We start from the raw sequence: 17,027 nt of genomic DNA, 5'->3' as shown, positions 1-17,027 counted from the left end.
CATGAAGTCTGTGCCCAGTCCTATTTCCTGAAGTGTTTCTCCTATGTTTTCTTTAAGAAGTTTTATTGTTTCAGGGTGTATATTTAAATCCTTAATCCATTTTGAGTTGATTTTAGTATACGGTGAGAGGTATGGATCAAGTTTCATTCTCCTGCATATGGATATCCAGTTGTCCCAGCACCATTTGCTGAAGAGGCAGTCCCTTCGCCACTGAATAGGCTTGATGCCTTTGTCAAAGATCAGCTGACAGTAAGTGTGTGGGTTGATTTCTGGATTCTCTATTCTATTCCATTGGTCAGTGTGTCTGTTTTTATGCCAGTACCATACTGTTTTGGTTATTATAGCTTTGTAGTATAGCTTAAAGTCAGGTAGTGTTATGCCTCCAGCTTTATTTTTTTTGCTCAGCATTGCTTTGCAAATTAGAGTTTCCATTCTAGACAATTTCAGGATGACCACTCAAGTAATGTAAACACAATACATTATTTTGGTGGTCAGTGAGACAAATGTACTTAGAAATTTACAATATTCCATTGAAGTAGATATGCCATATAAATTATTTGCAGGGGAATAGGAGAATGATTACTTTAAAAAATCCCAGGGATGTAATCGGTAGAAAAATTATTACAAGCATTCCTTGCATATTAGGATTGAGACAAAACATATCCTCACTTCTGTTTAAGATTTTACTAATGTTCATACTATAAAACATGAAAAAGAAATAAAAGCCAAATAGTTAAAAAAGAAAAATTAATGTAACATCTAATTTCAGATCACATAATTTTGTTTATAGAAAATCTAAAATACTACAGACACTTAGAATCAGTAAGAATTTACCAAAGTCACCTGGTACCAGGAAAACTATACAAATTAAATAAATCATTTGTATTTTCATCTGCCAGCAACAAACACATTAACTATAAATTTTAAAAAAATGATTTGTGCTTTCTCTGTCATCAAAAAGCATCAAATATTCAGGGATAATAAAAGGTATGTATGACATATACAATAAAATTATAAAATATCATTGATTAAAATTAAATTCAACTACAAAATGTTGGAGGAATGGGAAAATTCAATAACACAAACATGTCACTTTGCATACATTGACAAACAGATTCAATGATAGTCGAAGTAATATTCCAGCAAGTTCTGTTGTGTGTGTGTGTGTGTGTGTGCATAAACAAGTTCAATCTAAATTTATATGGAACTGTAAGGGCCAAGGATATATTAGGCAATCTTGAAGAAAAATAGAGAAATTACTTGCTAGAAAACTATAGTAATTTAGAAGGCATAGTAGATGCAAAGGTAGAAAAATGGACTACAATGCAGTGCAGAACAATACCTCTGCATATACAGCTACCAAACTAGGACAGTGGTGACACTGTGGTACAATTGGACAGATATGCTTTCTCAATAATTGAGGACACAAAAATGATTACATTGTGTAACACTGAATATGTTAACTATCCTGATCTGAGCATCACATATTGCACACAGGTACTGATACTAAATGCTGTACCCCTCAGATATGTACGATTAATTACATTATAATAAAAAAACAGGGAAAAAATAATTAGGTCTAGATATGTTGAGTATTCATACAGAAAATAAAACTTTTTCTGTGCTTTTCTTCCCACCATACCTATCCTCCCCCCCAAAAAAATATTTGGTGGATTTTAGATAAAAATGTAAGCAAAAAATAAAAATAAATACATAAATTGAGAATTTGGAAAAATTATATAGGAATACCTTTCAGACTTTGAGTAGGCAAAGGATATTTAAATGGGACACCAAAAGGTGCTAAATTTCAAAGAAAAATGTAAAGCAGTCTACATAAAAATTAAAACTGCTCAGCAAAAGTGAACTTCAAATGAATGAAAATGAAACTCATTGAGTGAGAAGAGGAATTTGTAATACAGACATACAGTAAAAGGTGTATATATGACATGTATAGAAAAACTCCAGAAATTCAATATGAAAAAAGGCTTTAAGAATGTAAATTGATCTTACCTTTTGTAAAATTGTTGGACATTGTCTATGAAACTGAAAATGTACAAACCCATGACCCAGACATTTCACTTCTAGATATATAACAGAAATACATGAATATGCTCACAATGAAGATGTGCCAAAAAAAAAAAAAAAAGATGTTATGTTCCCTAGTTAAGAACCTCAAGCTAGAAAAATCCAAAATACCCCTCAGTTGCCAAATAGGTAAATTGTGCTATATTCATACAATGAAATACCATATAGCAGTGATAATGAATAAAGTATTGTAACATAGACAGTGAATTTCACAAATATAATCTTGAGTGAAAGAAGCTTAACATAAAAACTATACAGTGTGTGACTGTGATCATGCAGAGTTCCCAAACAGGCAAAATTCCTCTGTGATGTTAATCAAGATTATTATTATTATGTCTACGTGTCTAGCAACTGGAAAGGAGTATGAGAAGAGCTCCTGTATTGCTGAAACCATGTTGTTTGATCTGATAGTTTCTTACATGAATGTTATACTAGTCTTCTATTTCTGTGTAACAAATTCCTACAAACTAAGTGGCCTAAAACAGGATACATTTCTTATTGCACAATTTCTGTGTGTCAGAAGTCCAGACATGGCTTAATGGGGTCACTGCTCAGGGTTCTCTTCCCAGGTCTTGCAGCAATCAAGTGTTGGTTGGCCTGTGTTCCTTTCTGGAGCTCAGGGTCCTCTTTCTAGTTCATGAGGATGTTGATAGCTGCCCGCCGTTCCCACAGGTCCTGTATGGAATAGCTATTTGGGGCTGGCCAGTTAGCTTACTTGATTAGAGCATGGCACCAACGTCAAGGGTTCAATCCCTGTTCTGGCCGCCAAAACAAAACAAAAGGCACTAGAAAATTTCTCTGACTTCAAATCTCTTCCTTCAGAGACAGTCTGGACTCTCGTTAGAGGCTCAATTGCTCAGGTTAGCCCACCCAAAATAATCTCCTTTTTGACAGTCAGTTGATGTTGAACCTTGATATTAGCATTGCCACTTAAAGTAACCTAATCACAGGAGTGAATCCCATCAAAGCCACAAGTCTTGCTCACACTCAAGGAAAGGGGATTATATAAGGCAGGTTGAGTCAGAGGTCTTGGGGCCAATTTTCATTCTGCCTTCCACAGGTGTGTTCACTGTTTGAAAATTTATTGAGCTGCACGTTTATGATTTGTGTACATTTCTCTCCATGTTACCTAACAAGCAAGCAAAAAAATAAGTGGAAAATAAACTAGTCGAGCACGACAAAGGAGATAAAGAATAAAGCAGACGACATAGGATAACTGAATGTGTACTCAAAGGATTAAACAAAAGCTACTAGATACTAGAGATACTAGAATGTGGAGGATATGAGGAGGTAAATTATTAGGAAAAGAGTTTCCCGATAACAAAATTTTAAGGCAATATTTTATTGCAGTCAGAATTATAGTGTTTGCTTTCTTTTAAAATAGAGAACAACCCTAGAGTTTGAGTTGCAAAAAAGTGATTGTCTATGCATAAGCTTAAATGAAGCAGGCATGCCTAGGTCAAATATTAACCACTAAGGATTTTCATATAAACCAAAAAAGTAGGGTGGTTCAAGAAGGCAGATTAAGTGGGTGGAATCAGTTCTTCAGAGATGCCAGTTAAGATGGGCTTTCAATATATGTCATTTAACTTAACTAAATTAAATTGATAATCTTTGCAATGACAGATTCAATGAAGTGGTAAAAAAATAAACTATTTAAAATAAATCCTATGGACAATGTTTGGAGAAGCAGATGAAAATTTAGTCATTTAGATATTCATTCACAATTCTACTATTTTAAATATGCGAGAATAAGAAAAAGTGAAAAAAAATAACCCTCCAACGACAGAAAAATGATACTTTAAATAATGGTGTACCTGTAAAAGGGAGTATTATACATTAATTTTAGAAAGTTTATTTTTGCAATCATGTAATAATTGTTATGGAAACAGTAGTGGATATAATCCATAGATTTAAGAATTTTACTTATGAAGAAAGATAGTAAATTACACAGAATACGAGAGAAAATATTTTTTATATCTGTATTCTAATTTTAGAAATATTATGAAATAATAGATGAGTGTAATTCAAGAGAGAAAACTCTATAAAACATAAAATTGCAGTCATCAGAAGACAGATTATAGAGAGACCTTAAGAACTGAGAGAAGAGTTAGAATAAAAAGTGATTCAGAGAATTGGCTAAACAAACATTGTCAGTAGCCAGTGAGGACATTTCTCTGGTTTAGAAAAGAACAGGGGGAGCAATGGATAGCTAGCACCATCATTTAATCATCAATGATATGTCTATATAATATTTAGAAATAGAGATAGGTTAGAGTAGGTAAAATTCCCTCTGTTTGTAGATATTTTAAAATTTGAAAATGTTTTCTTCACACATATCTGGTCTTTTCCCAATAGCCCTCAAAGACGAGAAAAAAGAATCATTTGGACACCTTATGTTTCTAGGTGACATTTTTCAAATTACACAGATCAATAAAACAAAACAAAAACTTCCATAAGGATTTATACCTCTTTATACCTAATGTGTTGCCACTTTGCAACAATGTGGTTCATTTTGCAATTTCTTGAAAGTGATCCTGTTTTAAATATTTCAACAAAAGAATGGACCATTGTCACTTTATTTTTCTCCTTTGATCTTTTTTGCTAATATTAGGGTCACATTCGCACATATTCTTTAATATCAGTAACTGGTATGTATGTTGAATCCCCTCTCCACAAAAGGATTTCTCACAATATTTCAAAGGATTGCTTAAGAATTTATTTGAAGAATAATGCAGTCGTGGATTATTTTTAACTTGCCCTGAGCTTTATTTTATTTCCCTTCCTGTTGATACCAAGAATTAAGAATGAACTGAATCTGAATATGTTAAAGAAATCAGGTGCAGAGTTTTGTTTAAATTAGTGGTGATAATGAGGATTAAACAGTAAATATGGTTCTGAATATATGGAAAAGAGTGATTGAGTGTCTAGCTAATAAAAAAATATGTTAAAGTTTACATGGGTTTATATCTACCTCAGGAATTGCTATAGCTTTGTATACTTCTGCATGCATAAGTATTAAAAATAATGAACTTCCATCAAATGCATTTAATGAAGACCTATCACAAAATAGAATTCAAACTCAAACAGCCTAAGACAGCATAATCTTCAATCCTATCTTAATTTGCTAAAAATAATAATGATTTTAATTGATCCAATTCCTTATGTAGGAAGAAAGATTTCAAAGACAAAACTAGATTTTCTTTATCCTTCATTTTGTAGCTAAAATTGACTCAAGAATTAGCTTAGAAATTGATAAAATAAATGGATAAAGCTCCTTTCCTCAAATCGGAGTCACTTGATTGATTAGGAATGTGTAATGGGTTATAAAACATTTCATCTCTAAGTCACTAGTAACAGGACCATCAAGATTAGTCATGACTAAGATTTGCTGTAATTAGATGGATATTCAATGATCCAAGAGAATTTGCTAGTAGTCTGATTTCAAGTCCTAGAAGGCAAACTTCCATATCTCAAATCCATGCTTGTGACACTTATTAGTTTAATGCATTAGCCTTTAATAAATAGTCCTTTGGAGTGAACTGTCTGCCTCCAATAAGGTTAAGTCCCACAAGAAATTATATTAGAAATTTATACACTTGCACATCTTACCACATGAATAAACATATCACTGTATGATTTGTCTTGATTTGAATAGTATTTTTTAAAAAATATTATTTAAAAAACTAATCAAATAAAATGGGGCCAATGAATTATTAACAAGCAATAGATGAATATTTCCATTAATGTTTTTTTCTCACATGGTTAGAAGACAGCCTAGTGGGAAGTTTGCCACCATTTGTTCTTCTACTAAAAGTAGCATAGCAAGCTAAGCATCTTGACATATCCATTTAACCTCTGCTTTGTATCTAAAAGCTGAACATTTATCAACCTCCACAGCCTTGGCTCTTTGAATTGCCTAGAGTGAGCATCTGTATTCAAACATATGCTGTGGATAACTACTAAGATATTTCAGCCAGTTTGATTTAGCAGCTGTTCTGCAAAAGTGAGATGAGTAATTTAATAAGCAACTCTTCTTGACTCTGATACTCTTTCCCCAGTGTATGCCAACCTCAGCCAGAAATGCAGCCTAAAACGGGTTTGTCGCTTGTGAGACACACAGACAGGATAATGATTTATGCAGAGGACCATCTTCTAGGTGCTGACAAGCACTCACTGTCCCACACAAGTCATCACTGCTGCTCTAAAGAGAACAGATGGCTTTGCACACACCACTGACAAAGAAGGAATTCTGCACAGATAGCATGAAACTTTACTACTTTTCTGAACACATCTTGTCATAACCAAGCAATAAAAAGAAGTCGCCAAAATGCAACTTGCTACAAGGCACCAAATGTGAACCTTGGTCTTGCTCCTAGAAAAACATCACTAGGGTAAAATTATTTTAAGAATGGATGAGGGCAAACTACCATATTTGTTTCTTCCTGTATTATGCCAAATAGATATTCTCAAAAGGTGAAACAAAAGCAAATGCTTGTTATATTTGAAAGATGGTGATTATGAAGCTATCAATGCAAGAGAAAATTCTGGATTAAATAATATAATGTCCAATGTTTCTTCATTCATAAAATGATTGAAATGCTCCCGAATTTAACTTGAAATGTATACTAGTTGTATATTTCAGAAAATACAGAAAGAAAACAATAGACAACATACTGATTAACAATAATCTTTGATATCTCATGTAATAATTTTATGTAATAAATATTCAGGGAGTATATTCCCAAGAAGTAACACAATAGACTGTGTTTCTATTAATCTATTATAATCAATTTCCATTATATTTCTACCTTACATCATATTCAGTATATTAGACCAATTCTCAAATTTATAGGTAGACAAGTGACTTATTCAGAAAGCGTATCTGTTCACAATTGAAGCCTAGAAAAATGAGTGTGGATAAAATAACAAACTGTGAACCAATTTGGCAAAGCATCATAAATCCATGTTGGAAAAAAACAACCAAAATATATATCTAACTACCACTGGAAATTTTGAGATTTCTGATTAAATCGTAAAAAGGACATTGGCATTGTAGCCAAGTTTAAAACTGTCATGTTTGCTGAGCTTGCCATTACTACTGGCATATCTCTGGACCCCAGCTACCCAAGATGTAGTCTATGAAATACTGGTATAGGCATCACCTATGAACTTTGTAGAAATACATACTTTCATGACCCAATCAAAACCTCTAAATCAGAGTCTGCATTTTATCAAGATAACCAGGTGATTTTCATGCACATTAAAATTTGGGAAGTGCTGCTCCAGCCTACTGGTTTTTGATTTTGATTTCAATTTAGAAAAATCTGAGGACCTTTGAGAAAGAAACCATGTCTAAGAACCATGCCCTGGCTGATACATCAGCCTGTGAAATAAGCATGAAAAATACAGTCGACGCCTCTGCTTCTTTTCAGAATATAGTCTAGTGTTTTCACCCCCGGGTGCATGTGAGTTCATTTGCAGGTCATGACCAAAAAATGGAAATCATTGGACATTACCAATAAATGTATTTAATGCTAACATTTCAAAAGCCAAACAGCTTTGTTGAAAATGAGGCATTGTTTGATTCGGGTCATAATTCCTTTTATTGAACGAAGAGTCTAAAAAGCTCTCTTATTCTCTGCCTGCTTAATAAAAAGAAACATAATATCAGATATTTTCACCACAAATTGATCTGTATGCCATTGTCTCTCCAGTCCATACTGTTATCAATATATGGAAATATGTTTTGGTGACTATTTAAAATATTTTCATCTCTTTTTGTCACTGCTCAGCTTTATATCAATATAAATACACAGAGAAGTTTTCTTCGTGAAGCTGAATAAGTAAGCCAGCCAGAAAAACAAAACAGAACAGAACAAAACAAAGCAAAACCTCATAAACATTGAGGGAACCAGACAGTAGTCCTGAAATATTTTTGAAAAAATATGAATTAACTGTTGATTATTAACTACATCATGTGATTCAGAGCAGTTTGAACTGTGGTGCTTAATAAAATAAAAATGCCATCTGCTATAAAAAACGATATCATAATCTTTTAAATGTAACTATAATTGTTCATGTAGAATTAAATAGATTATACTTCTATTAAGGGGTTGGCATTTTAGAATATTGGTGCAAGTTACATTATATTTTAAATGTGAATTGCTACATATGAATGTGAATGTATATATGTATATGTGTGTGTGTATCTTAAAACAAAAAAACACTAGCAACATTTTATCGGTAACTTAACACATACATTATATAATATAACCAATTTTCTATACATTAGCCCTTCATGTTTGTGTACAGAACTACAGATCATTTTTTTCTCATTTCAATCACTGGCATACATAACCTAAAAATCACTTAAGGTAGATGGTTATGCTAGTCTGAACTCTACCTATGAAAAAAAATAAACCGGTTTGTAAGCATCTCTGTGCTGCTGAAATCTCCCAGAGTGAGGGTTATTTTCAGGTCTGACAACTGCCAGAATCCTGCCATCACCTGTTCAATGTAATAATCGGGTGCCTCGTCACCTGTAGTAGCCTTTACTGACCTACCCTTCACTTCATACCAACACTGCTATTCCACAAATGTCATTTCTCCATTCCTGGGTCCTATGCAATAGTTGGTGATTTAATTTCTGGCTGTAAATATCACTTTACCTGGTGTGATTGTTCCCTTCTGGTAGCTGAACTGAGGAAGTATAGTCACATCTGAGTGGCCTAGGTCAGACAAATTGCTGACAAGGCTCCCCTAGTCCCTGCTGCAATACAAGTCATGTAGGAGCTGACAAAGCTTTCCAAGCCCAGAATTTATTTATTCCCTTGTCAGGAAGTGTTGATTTAGCATGGGGCCAAACTTCCTCGTGTGTCGTTAAGTAGATCTGAGTCACAAGATGGAAAGATGATGGATACTGAACTCTCAAACCAGGGTTTGGGTGATGTATTGATGACCGAAAAGGCCCTTGGTGTTTAGAATTAAGTAACCTTTAATTGGTAGACAAAAGTATGGTGATCAAGTTCAGAGGGCTAGAAAGTATGTATGATTTACCGCCTTTCCCATAATAAAGAAGAGAACACTATTAAAATTAGGGTAATTATCAAACCTGACATTGTAAAAGATAGAATTGGTCAAAACAATGAATGGATGGGTGCTTTATGAGGAACTGTGAACTCATCAGAATATGATAATGGTTGTGGTATTTTCAACGATACTTATTTATTGGAGAAAATGTGTGGGAGTCTTGCCCACACAAGACTTATTTATTGGAGAAAATGGGTGGCGAGATTCCAAGTTCCTCAAAGCCATTTTTTATTCAAGGCCACACTATGTCTACATTCTAGCATTTTGTCCAAAGCAGAATAGGCACTTGTTATTTACTGAATGATGTGTCCTTAGGTGTTAATTATTATATGTATATTTGTTATGGGTTATGTGTATGCATTAGACAGATTCTGCAAATAAAATCATTACATCTATCATCTCCCAGATTTGGAGAGAACACAGGGAATTTAATTTTTGAAATTCTATAACAGCTGCAAAGTTCAATTGTACAGAGAATGGCAATATCATATGTGATCTCATCAAAAATGGGACTGGTTCTCAAAAGGAGAAGAAGGTGCCTGAGTTCACAAGCATTATTTAATCAATTGTCAGCCTGGCAAGCTCCCTTTGACAACTTGTATTTTAATATTCAGTGTTCTTCCAGGCGAATGCAAGCCTCTTTTTATGGGTAACTATAATGCTTAATTTTATGTGTCAACCTGACTGGGCCACAGGGTACCCAGATATTTGGTTAAACATTGTTTCAGGCTGTGTTTGTGAAGATGTTTCTAGATGAGATTAACATCTGAATGGGTAGACTAAGTAAAGCACATGACCCCTGCTTCCCCGCCACCCAACACACATAATCTGGGTGGCTGTCATCCAATCCATTGAAGACCGGAAAATAATAAAAGACTAGATAAGAAATAATTCTTTCTGCCTGCCTGCCTATTTTGATCTGGGATATGAATCTTCTCCTGCTTTCAGACCTGGACTTAGATTGGAACTACACCATTGGCTTTCCAGGTTTGGGGGCTTCACACAAGGACTGAAACTATCCCATAAGCTCTTCTGGGTCTGGACTGCTTAGCCTTCATAATCATACAAGCCAATTCTTTATAATATTATGGTTCCTTAAAATAAATCATATAGTATCCAACTTAAAATAGTTCCATTTACAATTTTTTAACTTTACAATGGTAGGAAAGTGATATGTATTCAATACCCATACAATCATTCTATTTTTCACTTACAGTACAGCATTTAATAAATTACATGAGATATTCAACACTATATTATAAAATAGGCTTTGTGTTAGATGATTTTGCTCAACTATTGGCTAATGTAAGTGTTCTGAGCACATTTAAGGTAATCTAGGCTAAGCTATGATGTTTGGTAGTTTAGGTGTATTAAATACATTTTTGCCAATAACATTTTCAACTTACTATCAGTTTATTGGGACATAACCCCACAGTAAGATGAGGAAAATCTGGCATGTTCTGTTCTTCTGGAAAACCCTGATTAATAAGTAACCGTACCTAAATATCACCATTTTCACCAAGGATTAGCTCACAAAGAAAAAAGAGGACAAACTGGAAGTAAATCATGGAAACTCATAACAAACAGGGGAAACTAGTAAGACGAGAGAACTATAACAAAAATAGATATACAGTACTGTAGAGCTCTTTTACCTGCCCATAATCCTGCTGACTGGGCCAATTGTTGGGCTCTTTTACCTGCCTGTAATCCTATTCATGAGGCCAATTGTCGAGCTAGGGCTGGGTCTGGAGCTCACAGACCACTCAAGCCTGTTCACAGACTGGGTCAAAAACCCTTGACATGCCAGGCTGGGTCACCAGACCCCTCACACACAGGTCTCTGACCTAGGTAACTTGCAAACAGGTCCTTGGAGCCATGGTTCGAAAGCATGGCCACACACAGAGAGGATGCCAGAGGCAGATGCCAGTGGCATATGCACATTAACTCCACCCACACATGCAACTTGCTTACAGAGGATGTGTAGCACCACCCCCAACCTGACCTAAAGTGAGGGGACCTGATTATATTATTCCATTTTCTCAACAAGTACTTAATTCTTTTTGTTATTTACTTTTTTTTTTTTGTAATCGCAGATATATTTCCATGTTTCAAAAAAAGAATAGCAGTAGCCTAAGAAAAACACATTTTTGACCTTAAGGCTCATTTTACATTCTTTGAAGAAACAGTACTATTCGAATCTTAGGTGAAATCTAATTCCCTACACAATTTTGAAGAGAACAATAAATAATATGTTACACTTGTCTTTATACGTGCCAATTCAAGTTTCTGGGTTTAGTACTATAAATAATAGGATATAAAATGTTCTAGCTTTGGGGGCAATAGGCAATAGTTTTTAAAAATCAGGATATGTCAATTTTTAAATGTCGTTTGTCGTGTGTGTGTGTGTGTGCATGCATGCACACGTGTATGTAAAACAAACACTTTAGAATTGTACTTTGATGTGTATCAGTGGCTCCTTAGCATGCCCCTGGTGATCCAGTTAATGTAGTGTGCTCTGTGCTAGATTGTAAGATGTCTCTTTGCTACACTAATTGCTACTTTGGTGCTTTTTGAAGAATATCAGCTGTGTGTTGCTCGTTTAGAGAGAGGCACCCATCACACACACACTGGAACCAGCAGGCAAGCATTCATGTCATTTTTGCTGAGAGGTTTTATTGAGTCTTGCCTGAGATCCTTGCTGAAGTGTTCGGTCTGAAAAATTCTGAAAGAAGATGAGTTTAAGTCTGTTACCATGTCCCCTTCTTTATCATATCTCAGATTTACAAAACATCAGTTTGATAATGTGTTTTCTCTAAAGGTCACATATTAAAAAAAAAACAAGTATTTTGACAATTAGTTAATTTAGCACACATGTTTTGCAAAACAGTAGCTTATCATCACTGCCTATTATCTTTCAGAAAACCACGCATACATAGACATTCTTTCATCTCGATTCTATATTTTTTCATATCACAGTGCAACATTATTTTTACAGGGTTTTGTTAGTTCATGTTTATTTCAGATACATATATTTCAGAGATGATTTATAATTTTTCACCCCTACTGCCACCTCAGTATAAGAATTTTTTCCACTTTATCATTGCTAGCTTCCAGCAACTGAAATCATGTGTGCATCTCTGTGTGGGAGTGTCTGATGTTTCTCAGCATCTTCCCCACTCCCTTGTACACTTTTCCCTGGGAAACACATGGTAATTCCTTTTAGCAGCATTCTAAGTTAGGCTTTTCTGATGAGAGGCATTGAAAGCCTTTATTCTTCAGTGTATTCTGCAGGTAGGTACGTGGAATATGTAGGCATTAGATGTGGGGTTTTGCTATCCATTTCTAGATTAACAAATTATTCATTTTGATTCTAAAGACAGTTGAAATAATGAGCCAGAGGATTTTTCAGATTTTGCATGCCTCAGCTCTTCCAGCTTCTAATTCCCTGCATTATATTCCCTTCCGTTAAACATACCCAAAGTGTTCTTTATTTTCTGACCTACATACTGTCTGTTTAATATGTACATATGGGATTGAGATATGATATTTAATTATCCTCATATTAGCATGAAGCAGGTTTCAGATATGTTTACTACCTGCTTTTCCTATTTATGACCCAACTTTCTATGTCTAGCTATGATATCTTGACAAATGGTAAGATCATTTAATGCTTGTAATAGAAAGCATCAATTCAACCCTTGCAGTCTGTTTCAACTGAGGTACCAATATCAGTTATGAGAGTTCAAAATGAGCAAATCAACATGAGTAGAGTTTCAAAGGAAATGTCTGAACCTATTTCATGACTCGTAAGTGCCTCTTTTTCATTCAAATAACATTTTAAAAATCAGAAGGGGTGAGAGTTTTGAGGAGGATATTTTACAGAAAGAAATGCTGTTAGTTCTATTTCATCTCCCCTGAAAGAAAAGGGAGTGCTACTTCCTCCTTCAGTTAAAGGGTAGGGGCATTCTCCTGAATTTTAGTTGTTCGACCTGCATTTGGGGTCAATCTGGTCTGTGGACTTCTGTAAGGCAGTGCCGAGAGAATATTATTGTTTTGGGACTGGCCTGATACTCCAGCGTGTTAGTGCAAAGGATATATTTTTCCCATGATTCAGGTGTGTGCCAATATGGTGGGCAACTGCCTTTTGTCCTGTCCAAAAGGCTGCCTAGATGGGTTGGGAAATTTCAGTGAAAAAAACTGCAGGTGACAATCAGATGCCTAGAGCTAAATCACTTTTGTTAAAGATGCAAAGATGCTTCCATCCAAAATAAGATAACTGCAAGAGAGAAGAGATTAAAAATACTTAAAACACACGCACACGCGCACACACACACACACACACACACACACACACACACACACACACACACACACACACACACACACACACACACACACACAAAGAAAAAACATTTGCCAGACCCAGAGAGGGTAAAGCCAAGTCATAATGGCACCCACTCAAATGAAGTCCTCCCTATCCTCTTGCCAGTAGCTTCCCCCACTCACCCTATACTGCTGAGCAGGTAAACTAGCCAGTTATTTATTTTGAGGGGGAGAAGGTAGAGAGGAAGAAAAATGCAAGGTAGCTGAACCCAAAAATCTGACTCTCAAGTCTCCCTGTCTCACTTAGTAGTCTCCCAACTTCAACCAGGCCCTTGTCTCAAAAGGGAGGACACTTTTACATCAAATCAGGTTCATAGTTTGACTAACATTTTGTGTTGGACTCTTAATTTCCTGAACTAAGTTGTGTTTAGACAGTGAAAAATCATATATGTGTCTATATTCTGTAAGAGACCAGAAAAACTGTAGAATCTATAGGAGTTCCCACGCAGGGGAATTCAGATCATATCCGGTGAATTCTGTTTTAAGAGATGATGGGAGACAAAGTTGAGTTGGAGTCTAGGTCATAATTCATGTGTCTTAAAGGTACAACTTAATTACCTACTTTCTATCCCTATGACAGAAATTAGCATACTGATAAAAACTGGCCAATTAAAAACTCAAAATTATTATCACAATTCTCTGTTGCATGTTGATTTAATCCATTTGTTTTGTCTTTATAAAAGAAGAATTTAATCAGTTATATGTAAGGGAGTTACTGCCTCAAAGAAGATTGGGCAATTTCCTTCAATGTCATCATGTAAGGAGGAATTCCCAATATCAGTGGTTTAATGAATGAACTTATTATTTAAACAGAGAAAAAGGAATGAATGGTTTTGAAATCGAACAAAGCTGATGGTTTTTTTTTTTTTTGCTCAGACAAAGCTCTGGGTAATTATTAACATGATAATTAACTTGTTACAGTTTCACTTTCCTGAACGTAAACTAAAAGTAGGGCAGGGGAGATGAGAGATGAGAGAAGAGAGAAAGATGTGTGTGTGTGGGGGGGGGATGAGAGAGAAAGAGAGAGAGAGAGAACCAATATCATTTCATTAGGTATTATCATGAGAGTTATATTAGGCAATATATGTAAAATTCTCAAAATCAAAATAAGTTCTAAGTTCTTTCTTCTTTATATTCCTTTCACATAGAAACAGACTGGCAAGGGAGTTTCTTCCAATTTGAATAGAACAAATCACCTTCTGGTGCTGTTTAACATTTAGATAGGGAGTAGATCTCTATCAATTCCTAAAACATGGAAACATGACACCATAAGTAACTCCATGTTGAATTAACTGGATGAGACTTGAGGAATTGAGCTATAGACCTTTCATATACAAGGGATCTTCAAAAAGTTTGTAGATTTGTATTATGTTTTTCCCCCTCCCATCTGGACACAATTTATCGTTTTACACCAAGATGTTAAGACAGAGAATAACAAATGCTGGCAAGGAGGCAGAGACCGGGGAACACTCCTGCACTACTGGTGGGACTGTAAATTAGTGCAGCTATTATTGAAAACAGTATGGAAATTTCTCAAATAACTACAGATAGAATTGACCTGCAAACCAGCAATCCCACTGCTGGGTGTATGTGTCACACTCCTATGTTTATCACAGCTCTATTTACAATAGCTAAGATGTATTATGCTTTAATTTAATTTGTCCATGAACTTTTTGAAGTACCCTTGTATCGTAAATTTAAAAAGGATTGCAATATAAAACTAAAGTTAGCCTTAACACTAAACTTAACATAAATTTATAATTTTAATGTGTCAAAAATGTAATTTTTCACCTGAAAGACACAATTCCCCATATGTTGGTCATATTCATATCACTACTAGATTTAATATCAATACCAATTCTTTTAGGTGTCCCATAATTCCTGAAACTGCAACCCTCTGCTTTTTCTTTCTTCCTCTAAACAAATAGAGATGGAAAAGAAATGCATCCTACTGTTTTTTCCTAAATCTCTGCAGAGGAAGCCACCAAATGCCAAATGTCTTAACATGTGCTGCCTTTAGAATAATAACCTTTTTTCATAAACCTCAAATCTCTTTCTTAAAACTTAAATGGGAAGAAGAATCCTGCTTAAAGCTTCTCTGAGTGACTTACTCCTCCTTACAAAGCTATCGATTAACTCAGACAATGTAGTGTTCTTTTAATCTTGAAGGTTCTACTGAGATCACCATTTCTCTTAGCCAGGCTGAAGCAGCATTTTGAAATTGGGTGGGTGCGAACATTGATTTTGGAACTGGCAGCTGAGGCCAGCTTGTAATTTTTCTTACTTTGGTCTCTTACTATTAGAATCTAACCTATAGCCCCATGAGGTTGGTATTGGGTTGGGGAGTGGGGGTTACAGTGCCCAGATGCATTTTCTAAAGTGTAAAGCACTGGGTTAGTTTGCTGTTGCTCCAGTATGAACTCAAAATAAGTTAAAAAATGGTGCATTTCCAGTTTCCTCAGTTTAGTAAGGAGAAGTAGGTTATTCATTCAGTCATTTTAGCACATATGAGTATAATCAATTATTACTCACTGGAAGTATGAGAAAAAAACAAAGTGAGTACTCCAGGAGAGGTATACAACTAAATCACCATAGGAATTCCCCAGGTGGAGACACCTGTGCTATTCACAAGGATGGGACCGGGATCAGAGGATATGGGAGAAATCCTTGCTTACTTAGCTCATCAGAGAGCATCTTAAAGGTGTTTATTGTTTAACAGATACTGGATGAAGGACTGAGGTTACATTGATGAATAAAGTAAAGCTGCTCTCTGCAAGTGTAGTCTCAGAATAATGGCTCCTTGGCTTTGCTTCCTAACCTGTAAAATAGGAATTGTCAAAATTCTCAGTTCCTAGGATGGATGTGAGGATTAAGTCAGGTGATCCATGTAAAATGTTCTTTGTACTGCCAAGCCCTCTGTAAGTATTAGGTGTATAATCTGTGAGTATAAGAGACCTTAAACTGTTTATTTTTTTAAGAATTAATGTGTGAGGCACTCACCAACTCTCACTATATATTAAGCTTTATATATTTTATGTTGGTGTTAATATCTAAAAATAATATTTCATGCATTGTACTTATCATTTTCATAATTCAGGTCTAAGATAAAGTCTTGGCCCAAGGGTTAAGCATCTTGTAGCCTCTTAGGGTCATCTTTATGAACATCTGTGAGCACTGACTGCATGGTACCTTAGGTATAAATGGCAGGAAAACTCGGCCAAATCTGTGTTGATTCAAGTTTCTTTTAAACATCACCAGATTTTTTTTTTTTTTTTTTTTTTTGCTTATAATACATGTCCTTAAAAAAAATGAACTGCAAAAATAGCAGGAAAAATGCAGTTACTCCATGTTTGACAATAAAACATCACCATCAGATTTTTTTTTTTTTTTTTTTGCTTATAATACATGTCTTTAAAAAAATGAACTGCAAAAATAGGAGGAAAAATTCAGTTACTCTATGTTTGACA

This window comes from Cynocephalus volans, chromosome 1 (genome assembly GCF_027409185.1).
Source record: "Cynocephalus volans isolate mCynVol1 chromosome 1, mCynVol1.pri, whole genome shotgun sequence".
In the NCBI taxonomy this organism is placed as follows: Eukaryota; Metazoa; Chordata; class Mammalia; order Dermoptera; family Cynocephalidae; genus Cynocephalus; species Cynocephalus volans.
The sequence above is the reverse complement of the archived record's forward strand: the minus strand, read 5'-3'. Positions refer to the sequence as shown.